The 27499-nt window shown below is 38.1% G+C and overlaps 1 protein-coding gene and 2 pseudogenes across 3 annotated transcripts in view; 2 read left to right on the plus strand and 1 right to left on the minus strand.

Annotated features, from left to right (window-relative positions):
• Positions 1–12923, plus strand: part of LOC143689710 (aldo-keto reductase family 1 member C1-like) — a 39320-nt pseudogene extending 26397 nt beyond the window's left edge.
• The window catches only part of LOC143691274 (aldo-keto reductase family 1 member C23-like protein), a 460654-nt gene that overhangs the window by 217652 nt on the left and 215503 nt on the right, over positions 1–27499 (plus strand). The gene's annotated exons all lie outside the window — the stretch shown is intronic.
• Positions 8342–8890, minus strand: LOC143689703 (COMM domain-containing protein 8 pseudogene; annotated as a pseudogene).

A 27499-nucleotide genomic window follows, 5' to 3' on the forward strand; every position in this document is an offset into this window, starting at 1 on the left:
GGCTATAAGCATGTCGTCTTGGAGAGACATCTTGTTCTTAAGAACCGCATGTGGAAGTGCCCTGACAGTTTGGGCTGCATATGCACTGTCTGTGAGGATGTTTAATGAGGAGTTTTGGTGGTGAAGGAAAACCAAGAGGAGGGCATAAATCTCCCCCTGCTGTACTGAGCTGGAGTGTGGGTGTACCTCAACAGTATTTGGAGTACCAGCTTGCTTAAGAACAATAGAGCTGTGAGTCCTGTTTGCATCTGTAAAAACAAGGGGGGAATTGGGGATGGGCTTGGAGGTGGAAAATGCGTGTGAGCTGAGGATAAAGGGAAGAAGGGTCATGGATGTGATGAGTTTGTGTTTAGGCAGGTGATTGTCTATTTTCCCTGTGTAGCCGGCAAGGAGAATTTGCATGTTGAGGTCGGATTGGCAAAGGTGATTAATTTGTTCCATAGTAAAGGGGAGAACTAATGTATTGGGCTGTAAGCCGAACATGTGGAAGCAGTAGTCCGAAGTTTTCTCCCAAGAATACAGACTGCGTCCCGGTACAGAGTAATCTTTCCCAGAGAAGTGAATGCCAAATGCACCCAGAAAAGTGGCCTACCCTGGTACAGGAGACCTGTAGGTGTCCCTGGGGTATTGATAACTAGGGCCAAGAGAGGGTGCTCTGGTTGGAATCGGGTGAGGCTCACAGCCTTGATTTTGTCGTTTATAAGGGATATGCACATTCGTGCAGGGTCACTAAGAGTACGGTAGATGGAGGAGTTGGAATCTCCCTCTAGAGTTCAAACAGGGGCCTAAGTTCATGAGTGTGATATTTAGGTGGGGGCACAGCCAATTCATGTCCCCACAGATGCGTTGGAGCTCATTAAGGGTGCATCGGTCTGGGAGGTCCATCCTAGGGGAGGCGGATGTGATCTCGTCAGTGATGGTGTAGCCCAGGAATGTAAAGGGGGGACAATGTTGAATTTTGTCAGATGCAACGGCAAGCTGTAGCTATTTGAAGTTATCGAATAAAGCTGTAAGACAGTCCGATAAATGACTCGGGTCTCGGTGGGCCAAAAGGATATCATCCATGTAATGCACCACCTGACAGTATGACAGAAGCGGGTTAGTAGCGACCGAGACATAAATCTGACACATTGCTGGGCTATTTTTCATTCCCTGAGGAAGGACCTTCCATTGGAACCTCTGATGAGGAGTGGCATTGTTGATTATAGGGACTGAAAAAGCAAAATAAGGGGGGTCCTCTTCATGGAGAGGAATAGAAAAGAAACAGTCCTTGATGTCAACGGCAATGATATGGTAGCCGTGTGTAATGGCTGAAGGATGGGGGAGTCCTGGCTGCAGGGATCCGATTTTTTCCATCTGGGCATTAATATTATGGAGGTCATGAATGAAATGCCATTTGCCAGTTTTCTTTTTGATTACAAAGACTGGCGAATTGTGAGGACTGAGGGAAGGCTCAATGTGTCCAAGGGAAAGCTGTTCCTGGACAAGGGAGTGCAGGCTGGAAAGTTTTTCTCGAGGCAGCAGCCACTGCTCCATCCAAATAAGGGCAGTTGTTAGCCACTGTAATTTGATGGGCGCTGGCTTGGTGACTGAAAGTTGGGGTGGATGCGCAGCGGCCTCTGTGCTTGGGGGTGGACCGCAGGGTGGGATGTAAGAACAGCGTTAAGCTTTGGGAAGATGTCCCAGCCCCAGAGTTGGTAAGTTAGACTGGGAAGAACCAGAGGGCTAAACGTGCCTTTGGTTCCATCAGGATCCACCCAAGTTAGGGGGCTCACGAGCTGTTGGGCAGGTTTGAGGCCTCCAACACCCTGCACTAAGGGTCCCAACTTAAGTTTCCATGAGGGGTCGAGATCTTGGGGCCAAAGGACGGAAACGTTGGCCCCTGTGCCCAGTTGACCAGTAATGGCTTTGTCCTGAACTGTTAGTGTCGGAAAGGCCTTGCTTTGCATGATGGGAATAACCCAGAGAACTGCGGGGGAGCACTCCTCTCTTGGGGCCGGGGCTGAGAGGTGCCCCGAGATTAGTTTAACGGCAGCAAGGGGCGACCCTGAACATCAGAGATAGCCCTGCAGTCCTTTTTCCAATGGAATCCACGTTTACATCAGGGACACACAGAGTGCGGGGGGGGTGGGACCAGAGGGGTTTCTAGGAAGAGTTGGGGGGAAGTGTTAAAGGTACACTCGAGAGCATAGTGGCCAGGCTGATGGCATCGATAACAGGTTCTAGGCCCTTTGGGGGAATTAAAGTGTTCTATAAGGGTGGCAGCAAGAATGGAGGCACCATCTCGAGCAGCGGCTGCAGCAGTGGAGGCGGGGGCAGCAGCAATCGCTGCAGGGGAGGAGGAAGAGATGTCCCTACAGGCCAGGACCCAACTGTCTGGCTCTTGATTGCAGATGGAGGTGATAGCTTGTCTACAGGGAGCATTTGCCCCTTCCCAAAGGAGTTCCTTGAGAAAGGCATCAGCAGCATGGCCTGCTGACGCCTTATGATGTACAGCATCTTTAACGCGGCTGAAAAAGGTGGAAAAGGGTTTGTCCAGACCTCATAAGAGTCCAGCTAATGGAATGGGTTTACCCTGCGGGTTGAGCCTCTGGAAGGCAGACCTGGCAATATTACGGACCTGCTCAAAGAGGAGAAGGGGGCAGGAGGCTTGCACTGAAGGAGGAGACCACTGTCCCGTGCCCTTAAGGGCATCAGGGGGAACTTCAATGTGACCATTGGTGAGATTCCGGATACCAGTTCGGTCGGCTTCATCATTATACAACGCGTTCCAGGTAACAAAGTCTCCCAGCTCGAGAATAGCGCGGGCAAGGTTTTTCCAGTCTACTGGGCAGTTGTATTCATAGGAAAGATTCTCAAGAAGCATCTGAGCATAAGGGCTATGGAGGCCGTCCTCCTGGATGGCTTTGTGAAGGTTAGAGATGATCTTGTGATTGTACGGGTACCAGGAGAAAGGAAGGGAAGATGTGGGATGAAGATTAAGGGGAAACAGGTGAGGGTGCAGTGATGCCGCCAAGGGGTGGGGGAGGGAAGGGCATGCGCAGTGGGAAGGGAGAGGGACCGCAGGAACCGGAAGCATGGGCGGAAACAGGGAGGGGGAGCAGGCTGCTGGCAGCAAGGTAAGGGAAGGAGGAGGGAGTGCAACAGGAGGGGAGGGGGTGGAGGCAGGGCTGGCTGGCTGTGGGGTGGGGCCGATCGGCTCATAGGTGTGGAGGGTGGAAGGGGGAAGGGGGCAGGGGTTGTCGATGGAGGCAGCATCGGGCGATGGAGTGTTAGTAGGGGGAAGAGGAGGTAGAGGGGGAGGGGCTGAAGGAGGGGGAAGTGAGATCGAAGGAGAGGGAGCAGATCGTGGCAGCCTAGAGGGCTTAGGAGGAATGGGGGGAGGGGCAGCCATGGTGGCAGCGGCCGCAGGGGTAGAGGGTAAGGAAGGATATATCGAAGCTACCGTGAAGGAGGAGAACGGCTTGTATGGAGGTGGGGAATGCTTGGGTTCGGAAAGGGGAGGCTCGGGTTTGGAAGCAGGTGGAGGTTCGAGCGCAGAGGTGGGGGGTGGGGAGGTTGAAGCTGGCGTGGCAGGTGAAAGCAAAAGCGCCTCAGAAGGGGCTCCCGTGAGGCATGCATATATTGCTTGGAGGGTGGGAACGAGACCTAGAGGAAAGGTTTTTCCCTCGTGTTTCTCAACGGCACGAACGCACTGAAGGAGTTTGCACCAAGTATTCGGGTCCCATATCGAGGCAGTTTCGAGCCAGGGGTTAGACCGCATAAGGACTTCCCAGAACTCATGCAAGGTTTTTTCAGAGATTTTAACCTGCCTCATGGCCAATAAGGCGTGGATAGCTCGAGCCTGAGGCACGAAATCAGAGGAGGGAGTATTGCCCATGATAGGGAGAATTTAGAGGGGGTGGCGTGCACAGAGAAACCACCGAGGGGGCCACTTACCAAGATGGGTGGCTGTCACGAAGAACCGCCGAAGGGGGTGGCTATCACAGAGAACCACTGAAGGGGGCAGCTCTCAAGGAGAACCGCCGAAGGGGGGGGTGGCCCCATATTGGGTGCCACTTGTGGGGTAGCTGATGGCTGGTTAGCTGATGGCTGGGGGTAAGCGGCCATACTGAGTCAGTCACACAGACAGAGAGCACACAGCACACAACTCAGGAGACAACCCTCAGGGGAAAATGGAAGGCATCTGCTTTATTCAGGAAGTGCACAGGCTTATATAGGCTGGGAAGCATGCAGCGACATGTATTGGGCTGGGATTGGTGGTTGTTGTTGCTAGGCTTGAAGGCAAATTTCTGGGATTGGTCACCGTTGTTGCTAGGGCAGAGGACAGGTTTCAGATCAGCTATTCTGTGTTGTCTTGCATCAGCCAGGGCAGCCATGTTAGTGACATTTTATGGCTTCTCCAACAATAGTGATATTTTATGGCTTCTCCAACACTTACTGTTTTCCCTTTTTTTGAAAATCACCATTCTAGTGAGTGTGAGATGATACGTCATTGTGGTTTTGATTTGCATTTCCCTAACAGCCAGTGAAATTGAGTATCTTTTCATGTGCTTTTAACCATTTGTATTTCCTCTTCTGAAAATGTTCATGTCTTTTGTTCATTTCTAAAGTGGATTGTTTCTGTTTTTGTTGTTGATTTGTAGAATCTCTTTATATATCTTGGATATTAAACCTTTAACTGATTTGGGGTTTCCAAACTTTTCCTTCCATTGCATATGCTGCTTTTTTACCTTCCTGACAAATTTCCTTGATGCACAAAAGTATATAATTTTGAAGAGATCTCATTTATCTATTTGTTTTTTATTGCTTGTGCTTTGGGTGTAAGAACTAGGAAACCCCTTCCTATCATAAGATTTATATGATATTTCCCTACATTTATTCTAAACTTTTATGGTCTTAGCTCTAATATTTAGGTCTTTGATGCATTTTGAGTTAATTTTTGCATAAAATGTGAAATGTGGATCCTCTTTCATTCTTTTGCATATGTATACCTAGTTCTCCAAACACCATTTATTGAACAGGCTGCCCTCCCAAAGATCAATTGTCCATAGATGAGAGGGACTATTTCTGAACACTCAATTCAATTCCATTGGTCAGTATATCTATCTTTATGCCAGTACCATGCTGTTTTGAACATTGTAGCTTTGTAATATACTTTAAAGTCAGGTAGTGTGAAATCTCCCAGTTAATTTTTCTTTCTCAATATATTTTTGACCATTTAGGGCACCTTGCCATTCCAAACAAATTTGATTATTGGTTTTTCTATTTCTACAAAGTAAGTTGTTGGGATTTTAATTGGTATTACATTGAATCTGTAAATCAATTTGGGTGGAATTGACATCTTAACTTTATTTAGTATTTCAATCTATGAAGATGGTATATTCTTCCATTTAATTAAGTGTTCCATGATTTCTTTTAGCAATTTCTTACAGTGTTCTGTGTATTGGTCTTTTGTATCCTTATTTTTTGCCTAAATATTTGATTCTTTTGGTTTCTATTGTAAATGGAATTCTTTTTCTCTTGATTGCCTCCTCAAATTGCTCATCACTAGTGTATTGAACACTACTGATTTTGGGGTATTGATCTTGTACCCTGCCACTTTTCTGTACTCATTTATTAATTCTAGCAGCTTTGCTGTAGATTTTTCAGGATTTTCAAAATATAGTATCACATCATCTGTAAACAATGGGAATTTTACTTCTTACTTTCCAATTTGGATGGATTTTATTTCTTTTTCTTGTCTAATTGCTCTGGCTAGAAATTCCAGCACAGTATTAAATAGGAGTGGGAACAATGGGCATCATTACCTTGTCCCAGATCTTAGAGGGGAAGCATTCAGTCTTTCTCCATTGAGGATGATGTTGGCTGTTGGATTTTCATATATTCACTTAATCATATTGAGGAAGTTACCTTTTAGTCCTATCCTTTGAAATGTTTTCATCGAGAAAGGATCTACTCTGTCAATCGAGATGATCCACATCAATCGAGCTGAACATGTGTTTTCCACTTTGACTTATTTATATGGTGTATTAGATTAATTGATTTTCTTATGTTGAACCAGACTTTTACTTGGAATAAATCCCACTTGATCATGGTGTATAATTCTTGAAGGTACAACTGAATTTTATTTGCAAGTATTTTGCTGAAGATTTTTGTATCTATATTCATTAAAGTGCTTGGCCTGCAATTTTCTTTTCTTCTAGTGTCTTTGTCTGGATTTGGTATTAGGGTGAGTTTGGCTTCATAGAATGAGTTAGGTAGCTTTCCTTCTTTTTCAATTTTTTTGAGAAGTTTGAGCAGGATGATATGAATTCTATGTTGAATGCTTAGTGGAATCCACATGTGAAGCCCTCTGGTCCTGAACTCTTTTTATGTGAGCTTTTTGATGACTGATTCAATCTCTTTAATTTTGATTGGTGTGTTGAGTTTATCTATTTCTTCTAAAGCCACTGTTGATTGTTCATACCTTTCTAGGAAGTTATCCCTTTCTTCTATTGCTGTCTAGTTTATTAGCATATATTTGCTCATAGTATCCTCTCATTACACCTTTTTTTCCTTTGGGGTCAGGGGTTGTGTCCCCTCTTCCATTCTTGATTTTATATATTTGTGTTTTCTCTCTCTCTCTGTCATCATACCTATGATTAAATAAATTTTATTGATTTTCTCAAAGAACCAACTTTTGGTTTTGTTGATTTCTTCTATTGTTTTCATATTCTCAATTTCATTTATTTCTGCTCAGTTCTTTGTTATTTCTTTCATTTGTTTGCTTTGGGCTCAGTTTGCTCTTCTTTCCCTAGTTCTTCCAGTTCAACAGTTAATTTATCCATTTTTTCTCCTTCTTCTTTTTTGAATCTAGGACTTCACACAATAAATTTCCATCTCCACACCACATTTTCTGCATCCCATAAATTTTGCTATGTTCTATTTTCATTTTTATTTGCCTTGAAATGTTAACTGATATCTCTTGTAAATTCTTCCTTGACCTACTCCTTGTTTAAGAGTGTGTTGTTTAGCCTCCAGATATTTGTGAATTTTCTGGCTCTCAGCCTGCCAAAGATTTCTAACTTCATTTCATTATGATCTGAGAAAGTGTTTTGTATAATTTCAATCTTTTAAAATTTATTGAGACTTACTTTGTGACCCAGCATGTGGTCTATCCTTGAGAATGATCCATAGGCACTTGAAAAAATGTATATCTTGCTGTTGTGGGGTTTAATGTTCTGTAAATGTCTGTTAAGTCTAGTTGATTTATTGCATTATTCAAAATCTCTTTTTCCTTATTGATCCTCTGTTTAAATAAATGTTCTATCCATGGATGAGAGCATGAATTGTAGTCTCCGATTAAGATGGTAGAGGTATCTACTTCTCCCTTCAGTGTTGTCAGTGTTTGCCTCGGTATTTCCAAGCACTCTGGCTTGGTGCATAAATACTTATGACTGCTATATCTTCTTCTTGAATTGTTCATTTTATTATTACAGTCTGTCCTTGTTTATCTCTTTTAATTGTTTTATGTTTGAGGTCTAATTTGTCAGATTAGTATAGCTACCCATGCTCTTTTCTGATTGTTGTTTGTATGAAATATATTTTCCCAACCTTTCACTTTCAACCTATTCTTGTCCTTGGTTTTAGAGTGAGTCTTCTATAGACAGCATCCTGATAGGCCTTGTTTTAAATTTCTGCCAGTGTAATGTCTTTTGATTGGGGGAATTTAATCCATTAACATTTAATGTTATTACTGTAAAGGTGTACTTTCTTCTACAATTATGTCTTCTAGGTTTTATATGTCACATTTAATTTTGTTCTTTTTACCTTACTGATAGCCTACATTTCTACATTCTCCAGACCTCTCTCATCTTCCTTTTCCTATATACCTGTATTTCTTTAGTATTTCTTGCAGAACAGTATGTTAGTCATAAATACCCACAGTGACTATTTTTCTGAAAATATTTTCACCTCCCCCCCATGTTTGAAAGACAGCTTTGACTTTTTTTTGCTTTCAATAAAGACTTTCTTTTGCTTTCAATAAAGACATTTTTGCTTTCAATAAAATTGTGCCTTTACAGAGATTTTTCAAATGTCTAATAAATGAGGCAAAAGTGTCATTATGAAAATATAAACTGCTTCTAGAACATGTTCATCTTTCATTTTTGAATGCATTTCCTGTCCACCATGTAATTTACTGTTCTTTATGGAAGTTGATAAGTTTTTATCTTCATCATCTCATCACTGCTACTTTCTCAGCTTGGCAAAATACATCGCACCTTTTCTGAACACACAGTATTCACTACATATCATCGTAGCAGTGAAATCTGATCATGCTGGTATTCATCATTTCCAGTTATTTCAAATGCAGGACCACTTTATTAGCTGCTTCCAAGGAATTTATTAGATTCTGTAGCTCTTCTTTACTCATTACAACAGAATACAATTTGAATTTGCCATTTTCTTTTATGTCTAGAAGATGGTTTAAAGCAGCTTTTGTAATGTACAAATCTTGCCACTAAAAAGTGCAAGTTTTAACTGCCAATCAAAATCCTGCTACTGTGTAGAGCAAATATCAACTACTTCTAGAAGAGCCTACTTCATTACGTCTTTCTTACTTTTCACACATTTCATGATAGTTTCTTGATGAAATGAATTCAACTAATTCAAGTGCTGAGATATCTATTTATTAAATAAATTTTTTACCAAATATAGCCTTGAAAAACTTGGTAATATCTTCCAGAACATGAATTCATTCTGTTGAACCCCAAACACTGTCATTATCCTGGTAGAGTGGATAAGCACAGCCACAAATGCCATAAATCATTTTGTGAAGAAGCTTCAGGTCCAGCTCGACTGGCAGCTTCTGCAGTCACCACATTGGTGTACCCACATCTGGTTGCATCCCTAGTCTGATTTGATTTTTGATGAGATTTTGCATGTCTGTTTGAACATCTAGAATTAGTTGTATCAACTCCTGTATCTCATTTAAAGTGCTGGTTTATTCCCTTGGGCCATATCTCTGATTTTCCTGGTATGACCGGTTATTTTTTGTTGGTGCTCTAGGCATTTGATTTCCTTAATTAGTTTACTCTGGAGGTTTTTTCACTCTTTTACATACTGTTTCCTTCTTGGATGTCTTTGTTCTCTATCTGTTCTTTGTTATCCAGTTTAACTTATTCTAGACCTTTAGCAAAAGTTCCATTTAACTGATACAGTTTTTTAGTTCTTGTTTTTGTGTTTCTTACATTGCCTATAGGGAGCATTTTTTTTAAAGCAGGGTCTCCTCGATATAAGCAATCCAGTCAGATTTTCACAGATCAGAAAGGCCCATGTCTCAGGAGTAGAGAGTAATCAGTATCAAATTTCCTTTCCAGGTTGTCAAACTTTCCTATATCAGTCTATCCTCTAGACTCTGCTCTTCCTATCCTGCCCAGCATGTGGCACTTGTCAGCCTTCAGCTTCCTATCTGCATAAATTATTGTGGTGGCCTTAATTTCAGCAGCTTTTCCCTACCAGAAGTGTGGTTGAGACCAAAGCTGAGGTAGTGGGTGGGCTTTGATTGCTAGTTTTCTAGTCTCTAGGGCCTGAATTCCCTGAATGAAGACCTTCACTTGAGCTGGGCCCTGTCCCCTTTTCTTGGGGAAGATACACCCTTTTGAGAATAGTCCACCTGACTACTTACTTTGTCTCTGAGACTTGCCTTAATTATGCCTTGCCTGGGGCAGTGCTGGAGCCTGAGTGCATCACAGTTCTGTCTCATGAGCTTTTAAGAAGTTGAAAAAAAAAAACCTTTTCAGAACTGGACCCAGCTCCTTGGGTTTGCCAAACAAGAGCTGGATTTGGTTCATAGCTCTATGCATTTCCAGGCTCTATGTGCCCCTTTTCTTGGGGACCAGCCCTTTTATAGTATTATGTGCTCTCCAATGCAAAACCCCTCATTTGTTTTTTGTATCAGTCCTGCCTCCTCTTTCCCAGGGTCAAAACTGCTAGTTCCTTTATTGTTTACCTCTGGGTTATGTGTGCTCAGGACCTATTTTCAGCAGTCAGAATTTATGAAGTAATACCTCAATTGGGGCTTGGTTTAGCCAACTCCTTGCTACTAGTAAGGTCTATTTGCTTTCCCCCACTGGCGGAGGGATGCTGGCCTCCACAGGTTGGGAGACTTAGAGTTCTGAGTGGTATTTCAGCTGTTCCTCCCATTCCAGACTGGTGTAGATGTGTGTCCAGTCACTGTTGTCCCCCCAGCAGTTGCTCCATATGGTTCTTGGCTATTTACTAGCTTCTCTGGAGGATAAACTATGTTCCACAACTCACTGTGCCACCATTTTGCCCCACTTTTGCCATCATTATCAGTTCTTAGCTATTGAGGCTAAATTTCATGTCTTGTTAATCTACTGGGAGCCAGATCTACTCTATACTATATGTTTTACCCTTTACAGTTGCAAAGAATTATGATGGGTGGTAATTTGGTAACAGGGAAAATTCAGGGTCTCCTGTGACATTTAACCTAAGGGTTGATATCATTCTAAGACTCTTGCCTGAAATTATCTCACTGGGGTTTGAGCTAATAATTGTCTACTTTAATCACTCCTTGTACACTTCTTAGCTGACTGTCTTCTACAAGTGCAAAGTTCTTTCATTTGCTGAGGAGAAGCTACAATTGTAAGTATGAGATGAGATGCGTACTTATTTATTTTCCTTTAATTATGAATATACTGAGGAGTATTATAATAATCAGATTCAATGTTGATGACTTTTTAAATACTCTACCTCTTACATTCTCTTATTCTATATACTCATGGATTTCTATTCATACAATATAATAAAAAATATAGTAATCAATATTCCATCTGATGATTGTACCCACCCAAATGTGGCACATAGGGTGCTCACAAACTGCTTGTCTTTTGCACACACCCTCATATGCGATTTCTTCCTTTCTGCCACAACTTGATATCCAAAGCTCAAATGATTCTTTCCCATGTAATATCAAGAATCAGCCATTTTTTTGTAGAAGGCAAAAGTATTTAGAATGAAGATTTTCTGATGAGGTACTTCCTTGAACACTATGGTTTTGGCCTTTCCAGTGGGTAGAGATGGAATATTTACCTAAGTTCAACACATTAGTTCTCATTAATATTTTCTATCTTGTATAACTCTGCAGGGTTTTATTCACCTTCTTTCAATTTTCACCTTTCTCTTACATTTTAAGATTTTCCCTATAATCTAACACAATTTCTGTTGTCATTCCACAGGTAGAATATCACCGTTATCTCAATTAGGGAAAACTGTTGGAGTTCTGCAAGTTAAAAGATATTGATTTATAGCTTACAGTGCTCCAGGATACCAACGATATAAAATTTGGTAATGAAAACAATAGGGTACTTACATAAAGCCCCATTAGAAATCATACATTTTTATCTTACCACACTATACTTCCTGGATATAACTCTCAACTGTCTGTTTAAATGGTAGGTATATAACACAGAAATACTCCTCGTTTATATCCCATAACGCAGCCTACTTCTTGTACATTGTGTATGTCTGGTTATCGTTTAGTTACTAATACACTGTTTCATTAAAATCTAAATCCATCCAAAATACAAGGCTAAAGGAGTAATCTCAAACTATAATTTTGAAAATTTAAGTAACGTCTCCTGTATACTTCAGTTATTTTATTTCTAAATTCAGAGCCATATTAAGCAACTCCCAGGTCTATGCAGATAGAATTAAATTACTATCTGAATACATTTTTCAATCTTCTATTGAAATATTACACATTTATTAATGATGACAGTGAATAGTTCTCATTTTGAGCCTGGAAGATTTTCAACAATATGTTAGAAATGTTAAAATAAAAATTACCCAAGTATTCCCTTTCTTTCTTCCCAAACAGTTTCCTGTCCTTCTTTGAGAGCTCTACTAAGAGAAGAAACAAAGCAATGGGGGAGTAGGAAAGAAAAATTTTAAAGTCTGGAACTGTTCCTCACAATCTCAAGCATACTAACAAATGATCTGCGGGTTTGATAAATGCTGATTGTTGGAACCCATATGCGAGGCTCTGATTTCATAGATCTGGAATGAAGTTCTAGAATTTGCATTTCTAAGAAGTTCCCAAGTGGTATAGTGCTGCTGACCTAGAGACCACATTTTGAGAAACACTGATCTAGGATAGATCACCTTGCTTGGTAGGAGCCTCCTAGTAAATTGAATACTGTGTGGCAGATATTCAACTTTGCTGCCTTCCTTCCAGGGTGGACCAGAACTTTCCTTTTCTCTTGGATGATCTGGTTCTTTGTGATGGGGCAAAAAAGCACAAATGCACCCTAGCCATCATTGCTCTTCACTACCAGGTACAGCATGGCGTCATGGTCCTGTCCAAGAGTTTCAATGAGAAGTGGATCAAAGAGAGCATACAGGTGGTGTGTAGGGCTGTGGCCCAGGAGACCTCAATATTAACCCCAGGTGTAGTCTGCTTCGTAAGCATCTCAAAACATCTCTGGGCCATGTTCATTTCCCTAATGTTTCCTATGCTCATGTGCCCCATGTGCATTCCCAATAGTTTCCACCTTCTTCTACAACATCAGGATGATCTATCTGGATAGAGAGAGGATTGACAAAGAGTGAGAAATTTGCATTCTAGCTCCATCTGTGTAATTGACTCTTCAATTTTGCTGAAGTGGCATCTTATTTTCTTCATTTCTGAAATAAGGGAACTAGATTTAGTGATCTTCAGTCCACAGATCTCTAGGATACATACCAGCACCTAACTCTGAGCCAGAAGGGAAATACTAAGCAAATAGAATGGATGATCCCCAGAATACTTCTGGTCCTGAGAGTAATCTGTTCCTCCCTAGGTTCCTACAGGAAGACGTCTCATGAAAGCTAAGTCAGCCTTATATCTGATATTTAAAACTTTTAATGATGTGGTGTGAAAATTGTTTAAAAATTTTTAATGATATAAAAAATGCATACAGTAAAAAGTAGCTCTCTTCTGATCTGTACTCCTTTCTCCCAACTACCCTATTTTTCTCTTCATATCAGTATGTGTTGTCCCTTTCTGTATCACTTCTCTGAAACATTCCCTGAATATATTCTCTCTTTAGAAATTAATGTATAATGGTATACATTTTGCTTTTTAATTTTGATTTCAGAGGTGCAAATTTTCATTTTGATTTGAAAAGAAATGAACATTTGTTTTGATATTTTTATTGACAGATCTTCACATATGTACAGCCTATAAGAAGGAGTACAATCAGTGGCTCACAATATCATTACATAGTTGTGTATTCATCATCACTTTTCTAGTTTGCTAGCTGCTGGAATGCAACTCACCAGAGATGGACTGGCTTTCAATAAAAGTGAATTTATTTCGTTAGTCCTTCAGAGGAAAAACAGCTAACTTTCAATTGAGGTTCTTACTTATGTGGGAAGGCACAGGGTGATCTCTGCTGGCCTTCTCTCCAGGCCTCTGGGTTCCAACAACTTTCCCCAGTGTGATTCCTTTCTGCATCTCCAAAGGCCTGGGCTGAGTTGTGAGTGCTGAGATGAGGTATGCTGAGCTGCTTTGGCTGTGCTACATTGTACTCTTTCATTTAAGCACCAGCCAATTAAGTCAAACATCATTTATTACAGCAGGTATGTCTTCTAGCTGACTGCAGATGTAATCAGCAACAAATGAGGTTCACATATCTTTGGCTCATGTCCACAGCAATAGATCTAGGCACCTTCACCTGGTCAAGTTGACAACTGAGTCTAACTACCACAACCATGATCATTTCTAGAGCATTTGCATCACTCCAGAAAAAAGAAATAATAGGAAAAAAGAAAAAGCTCATATACCCCATACCCCCTACCCCTCCCTCTTGTTGACTGCTAGTATTTTAATCTACCCAATTTATCTTACCCTTTATCCCCCCTAATACTCATTTACTTTTTTATCCATTTTTTTATCTCTGTCAATAACCTGGATTAAAGGAGTATCAGACACATGGTTTTCACAATCACATTGTAAAAGCTATGGTTATATACTTTGTAAAAACTATTTCATTATACAACCATCTTAAAGAAACATAGCTGCCAGAACACAGCTCTACAATTTCAGGCACTTTACTCTAGCCTCTCTAATACACCTTAAGCTAAAAAGGGAATATTTATATAAGGCATAAGAATAACCTCCAGGATAACCTCTCAATTCTGTATGAAATCTCTCAGCCACTGACATTTTATTCTCATGAGTTGAATTTTCCCCCTTTCTCCCCATTTCCCCAAGGGGACTTCACAAATACTTTTTTATTCACTGTTCAGATCACTCTGGGATTTATCTGGGCATCACACTAACCTGGACAAACCTACAAAATCTCATACCCTATTCAAGGTTCCATGTACTTAGGGTGCTCAATTAAACTGCCCATATAAGTTAAATTAGGAAATGCACTAATCAAAATATAAATTTTGTTCCAAAGAAAATTTTTTTACTTCAGTCTGACACAGAGGTGAAGTTTTAAAATATAAACAACCATCTATTTTCAACACCCTGCAATATTAACATTGCTTTTTCTTCCTCATGCACAAAGCATTTTTAATTTCTACATTTAGTTACTATCATTATACACTCTATGCACTCCTAGATTAAACCACCTCAGTCATTATTGTGTATCTTTACTTTAGGTTTCATATCTGCCCCCAACCCTCCTTCCTATACATTCTCACATAAAGCTTCATTCAGTATACTTACATTATTGTGAAAAAATAGGTAGTATTGTGCTATTTCTGAATTTTATGATCAGTTCTGTTGCACAATCTGTATCCCCTCAGCTTCCATTACCCAATCTCTACCCTGTTTATATCTCCTGATAACCTCTGTTCTTAACTGAAATTCTCCAAGTTCACTCCTTACTATTAGCTTATATCAATGAGACCATACAGTATTTATCCTTTTGTTTCTGGCTTATCTCACTCAGTGTAACATCCTCAAGATCCATTCACATTGTTACGTGTGTCATGACTTTGTTCTTTCTTACAGCTGCATAATATTCCATTGTATGTATATACCACAGCTTGTTTAGCCAGTCTTCTGCTGATAGATATTTGGGCTGTTTCCATCTCTTAGCAATTGTAAATAATGCTGCCATAAACATTAGTATGCAAATGTAAGCTTGTGTTCTTGCCCTCATGTCCTCTGGATAGCAGTGTTATTGCTGTATCATATGGCAATTCTATACTTAGCTTCCTGAGGACCCAACAAACTGCCTTCCACATTGGTTGTGCCATTTTACAATCCCACTAAAAGTGGGTAAATATGCCTCTTTCTCCACGTCCTCTCCAGCACTTGTCATTTTCTGCATTTTGATAATGGCCATTCTAGTGGGTGTGAGATGATATCTCATTGTGTTTTTTATTTTCATTTCTCAAGTATCCAGTGAAGTTGAATGCCTTTTCATGTGCCTTTTAGCCATTTGTATTTCATCTTTTGAGAAATGTCTGTTCATGTCTTTTGCCCAGTTTTTAATTTGGTTGTTTGCCTTTTTTTGTTGAATTTAACAATCTCTTTATATATTCTGGATACTAGACCCTTATCTGACATGTCCTTTCCAAATATGATCTCCCATTTGCCTTTTTTACTTTCTTAACAAAGTTCTTTGATGCACAAAAGTGTTTAATTTTGTGGAGTTCCCATTTATCTATTTCTTTCTCTAATGCTTATGCTTTCAGTGTAATATCTAGGAAACAGGCTCCTATTACAAGTTTTAGAAGATATTTCCCTACATTTTCTTCAAAAGGTTTATGGTCTTAACTCTAATGTTTAGGTCTTTGATCTATATTCAGTTAATTTTTGTATAAGTTGTGAGGTAAGTATCCTCTTGCAGTCTTTTGCATGTGGATGGCCAGTTCTCCAAGCACCATTAATTGAAGAGACTGTTCTGTCCCAGGTGAGCTGGCTTATTTGTCTTATCAAAGATCAATTGTCTGTAGATGAGAGGGTCTATCTCAATTCCATTGGTCAGTATATCGATCTTTATGCCAGTATCATGCTGTTTTGACCGCTATAGCTTCATAATACCCCTGAAAGTCAGGTAGTGTGAGACCTCCAACTTAACTTTTCTTTCTTATGATATTTTTAGCTATTCGGGGCACCCTGCCCTTCCAAATAAATTTGCTTATTGGTGTTTCTATTTCTGCAAAGTAAGCTTTTGGGATTTCAATTTGTATTGCATTGAATTTATAAATCAATTTAGGTAGAGTTGATGTCTCAACTATATTTAGTCTTTGAATCCTTGAATGTGGTATGCTATTCCATTTATTTAGGTCTTGCATGATTTCTTTGAACAATTTCTTGTGTTCTCTTTGTATAGGTCTTTTGTATCTTTAGTTTATTCCTACATGTTTTATTCATTTGGTTGCAATTGTAAATGGAATTTTTTTTCTTGATTTCCCCCTCAGATTGCTCATTGCTAGTGTATAGAAACACTACAGATTTTTGAGTTTTGATTGTGTAACCTGCTGCTTTGCTGTACTCATTTATCAGCTCTAGTAGATTCACTGTGGATTTTTCAGGGTTTTCAACATATAGTATCATATCATCTGCAAACAGTGAGAGTTTTACTTCTTCCTTCCTATTTTTGATGCTGTGTATTTCTAATTGCTCTGGCTAGAACTTTCAACACCATGTTGAATAACTATGGAGGCAGTGCATGTCCTTGTCTTGCTCCTGATCTTAAGGGGAAAGCTTTTCAGGTTTTCCCCATTGAGGATGATATTAGCTGTAGATTTTTCCTATATTCCCTTTATCATGTTGAGGATGTTCCCTCCTATTCCTATCTTTTGAAGTGTTCTCATCAAGAAAGGATGTTGAATTTTGTCAAATACCTTTTCTGCATCAATGGAGATGATCACATGGTTTTACTGCTTTGATTTGTTGATATGGTATGTTGCCTTAATTGATTTTCTTATGTTGAACCATCCTTGCATACCTAGTATAAATCCTAGTTGGTGAGTAATTCTTTTAAAATGCTGCTAGATTCGATTTGCAAGAATTATGTTGAGAATTTTTGCATCTATATTCCTTAGAGAGATTGGTCTGTAATTTTCTTTTCTTGTAGTATCTTTGTCTGGTGTTGGTATGGAGGCGATGTTAGCTTCGTAGCATGAGTTAGGTAGCCTTCACCCTCTTCAATTTTCTTTGAAATGTTTGTGCAGGATTGGCACTAATTCTTTCTCTTTTTTTGGTTTAACGTTTTGTATTGTTTAATATATCATATATATAAAAAGCAATAAATTTCTAAGTACATTTTTCCCCTTATTATTTATTTTTATTCTCTATGTTCTACTCATATGTTGACAAGGTAGATAAAAGGAACACCAGACACAAGGTTTTCACAATCACACAGTCACATTGTGAAAGCTATATCATTATACAATCATCATCAAGAAACATGGCTACTGGAACACAGCTCTACATTTTCAGGCAGTTCCCACCAGCCTCTCAATTACATCTTGAATAACAAGCTGATATCTTCTTGATGCATAAGAATAACCTCCAGGATAATCTCTCTACTCTATTTGGAAGCTCTCAACCATTGACACTTTGTCTCATTTCACTCTTCCCCCTTTCAGTCGAAAAGGCTTTCTCAATCCCTTGATGCTGAGTCTCAGCTCTTTCCAGGAATTCTGTCCCACATTGCCAGAAAGGTCATGTCCCCTGCGAGTCATGTCCCACATAGACAGGGGGAGGGTGGTGAGTTTGCTTGTTGTGTTGACTGGAGAGAGAAGCCACATCTGAGCAACAAAAGGGTCTCTTTTGGGGGTGACTCTTAGGCCTAATTTTAAGTGGGCTTGACCTGTCCTTTGTGGGGTTAAGGTTCATATGAACTAACCCCAAGACTGGGGGCTCAGCTTATAGCTTTGGTTGTCCACACTACTCATGAGAATATCAAGAATTCAACTTGGGGAGGTTGAATTTTCCCCCTTTCTCACCATTCCCTGAGCGGGACTTTGCAAATACTTTTTATTCACTGATCAAATCACTCAGGATTTATTGGGGCATCACTCTGGACAAGCCAACAAAATCTCATGTCCTACTCAAAGTTCTATGTATTTATGGTGTTCAATTAAGCTATCCACATAAGTTATATTAGGAAATGAACTAGTCAAAATATAAATTTTGTAACAAATAAACATTTTTTGCTTTAATCTCACACATAAGTTGAAATTTTAAAATATTAATTACCGTCTGTTTTCAGCTTTGGGTGTAAGGTCTATAAAACCACCTCCAAGTATAAGATTTATAAGATAGTTCCCTACATTTTCTTCTAACAGTTTTATGGTCTTAGATCTAATGTTTAGGTCTTGGATCCATTTTGAGTTAACTTTTGTATAGGGTGTGAGATATGGGTCCTCTTTCATTCTTTTGTATACAGATATCCAATTCCCTAGGCACCATTTATTGAAGAAACTGTTCTGTCCCAGGTGAGTTGGCTTGACTGTCTTATCAAGATCAGTTGTCCATAGATTAGAGGTTCTACATCTTAACACTCTATTTGATTTCACTGGTTAATATATCTATCTTTATGCCAGGACGATGCTGTTTTGACCACTGTAGCTTCATAATATGCCTTAAAGTCAGGTAGTGTGAGTCCTCCAACTTCATTTATTTTTCTCAGGATACTTTTAACTATTCAGAGCATACTACCCTTCCAGATAAATTTGGTTATTGGTTTTTCTATTTCTGAAAAGTAAGTTGTTTGGATTTTTATTGGTATTGCATTGAATCTGTAAAACAATTTAGGTAGAATTGACATCTTAACTATATTTAGTCTTCCAATCCATGAACACTGTATGCCCTTCCATCTATTTAGGTCTTTTGTGATTTCTTTTAACAATTTTTTTGGAGTTTTCTTTGTATAGATCTTTTGTCACTTTAGTTAAATTTATTCCTAAACATTTTATTCTTTTGGTTGCAATTGTACATGGAATTCGTTTATTGATTTCCCCCTCAGCTTGTTCATTACTAGTGTATAGAAACACCACAGATTTTTGAGTGTTGATCTTGTAAGCTGCCACATTGCTGTACTCATTTATTAACTCTAGTAGTTTTGCTGTGGATTTTTCAGGGTTTTTGACATATAGTAGCATATCATCTGCAAACAGTGAGAGTTTTACCTCTTCCTTTCCGATTTTGATGCCTTATATTTCTTTTTCTTGCCTAATTACTCTGGCTAGAACTTTCAACACAATGTTGAATAGAAGTGGTGATAGTGGACATCCTTGTCTTGTTCCTTATCTTAGGGGGAAAGTTTTCAGTTTTTTCCTGTTGAGCATGATACGTAGCTGTGGGTTTTTCATATAATCCCTTTATCATTTCAAGGAATTTCCCTTCTATTCATATCCTTTGAAGTGCTTTCAACAGGAAAGGATGTTGAATTTTGTCAAATGTCTTTTCTGCATCAATCTAGATGATCATGTGGTTTTTCTGCTTTGATTTGTTGATATGGTGTATTGCATTAACTGATTTTATGTTGAACCATCCTTGCATACCTGGGATGAATCCTACTTGGTCATGATGTATAACTGTTTTATTTATGTTGCTGAATTTGATTTGCTAATATTTTGTTGAGGATTTTTGCATCTATATTCATTAGAGAGATTGATCTGTGGTTTTCTTTTTGTGTAATATCTTTGTCTAGCTTTGGTATGAGGGTGAAGTTGGCTTTGTAGAATGAGTTAAGTAGTTTTCCCTCCTCTTCAATGCTTTTGAAGAGTTTGAGCAGGATTAATAGCAATTCTTTATGGAATGTTTGGTAGAATTCACATGTGAAGCCATCTGGCCCTGGACTTTTCTTTTTGGGGAGCTTCTTAATGACTGATTCAATGTCTTTACTTGTGATTGGCTTGTTGAGGTCCTCTATTTCTTCTTGAGTCAAAGTTGGTTGTTCATGCCTTTCTAGGAAGTTGTCCATTTCATCTACGTTGTGTATTTATTAGCACGAAGTTGTTCATAGTATCCTGTTATTACTTCCTTCATTTCTGAGGGGTCAGTGCTTATGTCTTCTCTTCCATTTCTGATCTTATTTATTTGCATCCTCTCTCTTCTTCTTTTTCTCAGTCTTGTTAAGGGTCTATCAATCTTACTGATTTTCTCATAAAACCAGCTTATGGTTTTATTGATTTTCTCAATTGTTTTCATGTTCTCAATTTCATTTATTCCTGCTCTAATCTATATTATTTCTTTCCTTTTGCTTCTTTGGGGTTAGTTTGCTGTTCTTTATCTACTTCTTCCAAGTGGACAGTTAACTCCTCGATTTTTGCCCTTTCTTCTTTTTTGATGTAGGCATTTAGTTAGGACAATAAATTTCCCTCTTAGCACTGCCTTTCCTGTGTCCCATAAGTTTTGATATGTTGTGTTTTCATTTTCATTTGCCTCAAGATATTTACTGATTTCTCTTGTAATTTCTTCCTTGAGCCACTGTGTAGGAGCAAGGGTTAATGGAAGACCTGTGGAATTTATTGTGAGCAAGTGGCCTCAGAGTGGTGGCAGGAGTAAACTGTGGAGATTGTTATCTGCTTTATGTAGAACAGTCTGGGAGGAAGAGAATATTTATCCCAATTTGTTATGTTAAGTATGAAGAAAGAGAGCACTGAAAGATAAGCACTCTGTTCCTCCAGGAAATGTATGCCTGCCTTTTGTCACCCTGCAGTATATAAGCAGGATCTGGTTAAAAATAATGTTGTCTGTTGTCTGTTGTCACTAATCTTCAGAGCCCTGATCCCATCTGTCTTTCTCATTGTTTCTTAGTATCCTTCGTGCTCCAGTCCTGTGCAAGCAACATTTGGCACCCAACGTGGGGCACAAAGAAGAAGAAGGCTCCAAAAAATATTAAAGAACCAAGGAAAAGTTTCCATTAGTGGGACGTTTGTCTAACCAATAGAAGAAGACTCATTGGTAATAAGCATTTTCCTTGTAGCATCAGGGTAATGGGTAATCACAATGGTGGCTGGAGGAGTATGTTTGTGGGTTAAAAACATTGTTAGAAACTATAGGGGTCTTAATGAAGACTTCAGAGTCACTAGAGCATTCTGTGCTTTTCTTTAGCACAGAAGCATTGTTATTGGTTTCAGTACAAAGCCGTAATGTTTTAAGTCTTAAGTAATGGAAATTGGATTTGAAGGCTTTGCAGCAAGCATAACAAAATGGGGAAGAAATTCCTGTTTCTATAATTCCAAAAAACTGTTCTATTATTATGATAGATTTAAAAGATTGCTTCTTTACCATACCTTTAGCAGAGCAGGATAAAAAAATTAATTTCTGAGATTGTTGTTAATGAGCTGCCTTTATATAAAAATTCATATGCACCTGAGTCAGAACAATGCCATGCTGAACAAAAGTCAGTACTCATTAATGGTTCCTATGAAACTGTAACAGATTGGTCCCCTAAGGGGTATGCAATTCAGGATTGTAATTCTGACTCGAAGTGTTCTGTTAAGTTACCTTGGTTTAATATAAATAATTATTCTACTGAAATTTATGCCAATGCTACAAATAAAATCTTGTGACAAGGAATGGGAAAGGTAGCCCTATCTCCTTTTGTTAACTGAGATCCTCAACAAACAGCAATTTGGAAACTGGCCATGAGTTTAGCTCCTATTCATATTTGAAAAAGAAATAAATTTTCAGAATTTTAAAACTGAAAATTCTTGTTAAAAACTATATATTGATGTTTCAAATATGCATTAACTAAAGTATTTTAAGTATTTAACATTATTCTTACAAATTTAATTTTGATGATTATTATATGTGGTAAAATATTTGTTCAAAATAATGACTTAAGTATGAAAAATATGAAAGATGTATTTTTTTTAATAGGAAAAAGAGAATAGTTTTATCCTAAGATGAAATGAATAACTGTTACAAAATGGAAAAATGTAGGACAAAACCTGAACTAATAATTGCTGAGTGTTTGTAAAAATGGAAATTATGGTCAAAATCAAGAAAAATTTAATGAGTCTAAAATGACAATGTCTCTTGGACTCTTAACCTGTTCTAATGAAAAGATAAAAAAAATTTTTCTAGATAATCCATGTAAAAAGCAAAGTCTGTGGTTCATCAAAATAACTTATGTTAACTTTTATCATGTTGCTATCTGTATGAAAAATACTGATTTTCTCCTGAGTATCATTATACTGGCAAAAAACTGTTTCTTTTCTTGCCCCAAACCAGGTGGCTTAATCTATTAATCTAAGTAATATTGCTGTAAATGAATCTATTACTTGCTAAATAATATTCAAATCATATAAATACCTAAATTCCTATAAGCCAAAATATTTTAATGCTTTGTCCAGTGTTTATATAAACTACATATGTATAAACTAAATTTATCCCCAAATAACCATGGCTTAAGTTGGGAGCACATCAGATTTGAGGACTGAATGCAAGAAAAAATATATACTTGTGGAGTCTATTCTGTTCACTTGATGTTGCCATTACATGCGACTGATGTTGCTGTCACGTGACCTTAGTAAGAAACAATTAAAATATGCTCTCTGGCTGGGAGGAATGACTATCCTCCCAGAAGGAGGAGTACTTTAATAAAAATATCTAGGTCCCAGGAAGCTCCTCTTTGTCCCTAGCCAGTTCCTAGAGGACCCAACTGGGTCCGGTCATGTAAGCAAATTTGAATTTGGCCACTATTGTGGGAAAATATCATAAAAACTGCATGCAAAATAAATTTAAAATTACCAAAAATGCACAGCCTATTATAAACAATCCACATTCCTGCATTCCTCCTCAATCAATCCAATGAATTCGTTTTACAAAATCTGGTCATTTGCTATGGACATATGTCACTATTGACACTTACTCTGCTTTCATTTTTGCTACCTGCCACTTTAGGGATTCCTAACATATAATTGTTACAGAACCTGTCTAATATTTTACAAGGAGATTCTAATTTATTAGACAAAAGGCAGTTAACAGCTGTGGCCAAACAAGAATTACAATTAATTGAATAATGCATACAAAAAGCACAGCTTGTTCAAATAGATCTAAAGAAAGCCTGTTGATTTTATTATTTTCTTTACCTTGCAATCTCCCGCAGACCTCTTTTGGCAAGATGGTGTTTTAGAATGGATTTTTATTACCAAACAATTGACAAAAATATTTAAATACATATCTGCAAAAAATAATTTCTTTAATAGCCAAAGGTCACCAAAGATATTATCAATTAAGAAGTCATGATACTAATTGTATAGTGTGTTATCTCACAAAGTAAGTGTCTCAGAAATCTATTTATCTTCAATACCTCTTGGCAAATAGCATTAAGTGATTTTAAAGGACAAATTGTTAATCATTTGCCTATGTCAAAACTTTTACAATTTCCAAAAGGAACACAGTGGATTTTGCCTAAAATAGTTCGGGCTTCCCCGCTAGACAGAGTCATTACTATACTGATGGTAGTAGTAATAGACAGGCTGCATATGTCACCCCAGGGGAAAACAGAAGTTGGAAAATGCCTTATACTTCAGCCCAGTGCACTGAATTAGCAGCTGTAATCCAAGTATTGCAAAATTTTCCACATTCTCTTAATATTGTTTCTGATTCTGAATATGTCTGCAAACAGTTACTCACATTGAGACAGCTTCTTTGTTTGAAGGAGATTAATTGTCCAAATGTTTTTACATTTACAAGTACTAGTCAGATGTCGAATTAATTCCCTTTTTATCATGCATTTAAGAGCTCATACTAATCTTCCGGGTCCTTTGTCATTACAAAATCAGCAAGCAGATACTCTTGTAGGGGTAATTCAGGATCCCACAATATTTCACAAATTATCTCATATTAATAACAAAGGGCTGCAAAAGAAATTTCCATCTTTATCTAAACAGCAAGCTCAGGACACTGTTAGGACTTGCCCAATATGTAGACCTTTAAATGCACTCCCATTTGCATCAGGGGTTAATCCTCGAGGTCAAAAAGCAAATGAATTATGGCAAAATGGATGTTACTCATAGTCCACATTTTGGTAAAATACAATAGGTACATGTTATCATAGACACCCTTTCTCATTTCATGTGGGCTATCGCACAATCTGGAAAATGTTTCTGCCATGTTTGATCACATTTACTTAATGCTTTTACTGTTATGGGATGCCCTCAATCTATTAAAATGAACAATGGTCCTGCTTATACAGGAAAGTAATATCATAAATTTTGTACTACTTTTCATATTACTCATATCACAGGAATTCCACATAACCCCTTTGAGCAAGGAATTATTGAACAAGCAAACTGGATGCTAAAGTCTATGCTCATGAAACAAAAAGAGGGAGATGATGATCAGGAGGATTGTGTTGTACAAATAAGTACACCAAAAGATCAATTAACAAAAGCACTGTTTACTTTAAAATTTTTAAAACATTTATGATAATTCAACACAGACTCCTGCAGAAAATATTTTAGTAATTTGGAAAAGAGAAATGATATGACTCAAACAGAAATGCAGCTGCAGATGATCTATTGGAAAGATCTTAACGATGGTCTATGGGAACCGGGCATTAAAAAGGTGTGGTGCAGGGGATTTGCTCTTATCATTACAGATGATGAAACGTCGGGTTGGATTCCCTCAAAAAGAATAAAATCCACACATTTCAACCCTGACGAAAATAACCAAATGGGTTATGTATATTATAGGAATGTAACTTTAATTGCTGAAGGACAGGGGCATAATTACACTTATTGGGCTTATATTCTTAACCCACCTCTGCTGCAGGGTCTAACATGGGCAGATCCAACTTTACCAATATATCTGAATACTAGTTTTGGATTCCCAGGTCCAGTAGATTCAAGGCTTCCAAAACTACTTAAGGAAGAAGGAAAAATGGTGGCAAATGTAACTCTTCCATTTCTAGAAAGACCCATATGGATAGGTGATGAATTACCATGTATGACAGTAAGTAATAGAACTACATGGTTTAAGATTCAGAATGATCTTCCTAATTACCTATATGTATATCCCTCTTTTAACTATATGAAATCAAATGATACTTGTCTGTTAGATGGGAGAGAAAGTTGGAACGGATGGCAGTTATGTCATAAGAATCAAGCAGTTATCATAATTAATGATTCCTATGGAATTGTAAGAGATGAAGCCCCTATGGGCCTCACATCTCTAACTCAGAGATAACTGAGACTATATGCACACGCAAGCTAAATCACAGTTTAATACATAAAGGATGATTTGTGCCAAATCCTCAGGATGATAAATATAACATTAGTCAGAGAAATTTATAGAAAAGTTTACTAGGACTGAGACCAATTTTAATAGTGAATTCTAATAACTATAACTTCTCTTTAAATAGCAGCCATAGACACTATATGCAAATATGTACTAGAGATCCATATGTATTTGTTAAAGGTCATATGCATATAAGAAATCAAATGTATAATTGTGAGAATTGTTATCTGTTCACTTGTCTCCAAGCATTTATGTTGCAGGAAAACAAGATGATTATAGCAGCAAGGAGAAGAGGAGGTATTTGACTGCCAGAGCAGATGTCAAGATCTTGGAAATCCTCTCCAGAAACACAGATCCTGATCCATTTGGCAAAAGAATATCTAAAAAGAACTAACAGACTAATTGGACTCATTGCAGCTGTCACTGGAATCATTGGAATTATCACAGCAGCTGTGGCTGCTGGAACTGCATTGCATCAAACTATGCACACACAGCATTATGTTAGAGAATGGCATAAAAATGCCAGTGAACTGTGGCATAGTCAATCTCATATTGATGAGCAAATTAATAGTAGACTAAATGATATAGAGACAGTATTGGTTCATATTGGAGATCAAATGTATAATTTAATTTATTTATGAAATTTAAAATGTGACTGGAATGAGAGCAATGTTTGTATTTCCCCTTTAAGATATAATCATTCTGAAATAGAATGCGAAAAAGTAAAAAAGTCATCTTTTGGGGCATTCAGATAGTTCAAGTCTTGATATTTTAAAATTACAAAAGTGGATATTAGAAATATCTCAGAATAATTTACATATAACTGACAGAGATCGTGCTATACAATCACTTACCCAAGAGCTAAAAAATCTTAATACTATTTACTGGTGGAAATTGCATCTTTTTTTTTTACTATTGTAGGCTTAGTTTTGGGGCTGTTTATACTCTATCTCTTCCTCCTCACCTGTATCAAACAACAAATGTTCAAAGTAGCAAGCCACACCACTAAGCAAAGCCATGCTAACAGTGTGATTCTGACAAAAGCCCTTGGCTCCCTCCAGAATCAAAGTCAGAGAGCTTGACTGGTAGCCAACGACGGATAAGAAACTTCCGTTGTTGAGCTTAAGGGCAACCTAAGACAGTCACAGTCATCTAGGCTAATAAAATTAAAAGGGAGAAATGTAGGAGCAAGGGTTAATGGAAGACCTGAGGAATTTATTGGGAGCAACTGACCTCAGAGTGGTGGCAGCATTAAACTGTGGAGACTGTTATCTGATTTGTGTAGAACAGTCTGGGAGGAAAAGGATGTTTATTGCAATTGGTTATGTTAAGTATGAAGGAAGAGAGCACTGAAAGATAAGCACTCTCTTCCCTCAGGAAATGCATGCATGCCTTTTGTCACCCTGCAGTATATAAGCAGGATCTGGTTAAGAATAACGTTGTCTGTTGTCTTTTGTCACTAAACTTCAGACCCTCAATCTCGTCTATATTTCTCATGATTCCTTAATATTCTTCACACTCCAGTCCCATGGGAGCAACACCACTGGTTGCTTAAGAGTGTGTTGTTAAGCCTCCACATATTTGTGAATTTTCTGGCACTCTGCCTGTTATTGATTTCCGACTTCCTTCCTTTATGATCTGAGAAAGTGTTTTGTATGATTTCAATCTTTTTAAATTCATTGAGACTTGCTTTGTGACCCAGCATATGGTCTATCCTTGAAAATGTTCCATAAGCACTTGAGAAAAAGGTGAATCCTGCTGTTGTGGGGTGTAATGTTCTATATATGTCTGTTAAGTCTAGCTCATTTATTGTATTGTTCAAATTCTTTGTTTCTTATTGATCCTCTGTCTAGATGTTTTGTCCATTGATGAGAGTGGTGAATTGAAGTCTCCAACTATTATGGTAGATGTGTCTATTTCTCTTTTCAGTGTTTGCCTCACGTATTTTGGAACATCTGGTTCTGTGCATAAATATTTATGATTGTTATGTCTTCATGCTGAGTTGTTCCTTTTATTAATACATAGTATCCTTCTTTGTCTCTTTTAACTATTTTACATTTGAAGTCTAATTAATTGAATATTAGTATAGCTACTCCTGATCTTTTCTGATTGTTATTTGCATGAAATATCTCATCCCAATCTTTCACTTTCTTTTTTTTTTAAATTTTTTTTATTAATCAAAAAAAAGAAAAGAAATTAACACAACATTTAGAAATCATTCCATTCTACAAATGCACTCAGTAATTCTTAGTATCATCACATAGATGTATGATCATCATTTCT

The sequence above is a fragment of the Tamandua tetradactyla genome, chromosome 7 (genome assembly GCF_023851605.1).
Source record: "Tamandua tetradactyla isolate mTamTet1 chromosome 7, mTamTet1.pri, whole genome shotgun sequence".
Taxonomy (NCBI): Eukaryota; Metazoa; Chordata; class Mammalia; order Pilosa; family Myrmecophagidae; genus Tamandua; species Tamandua tetradactyla.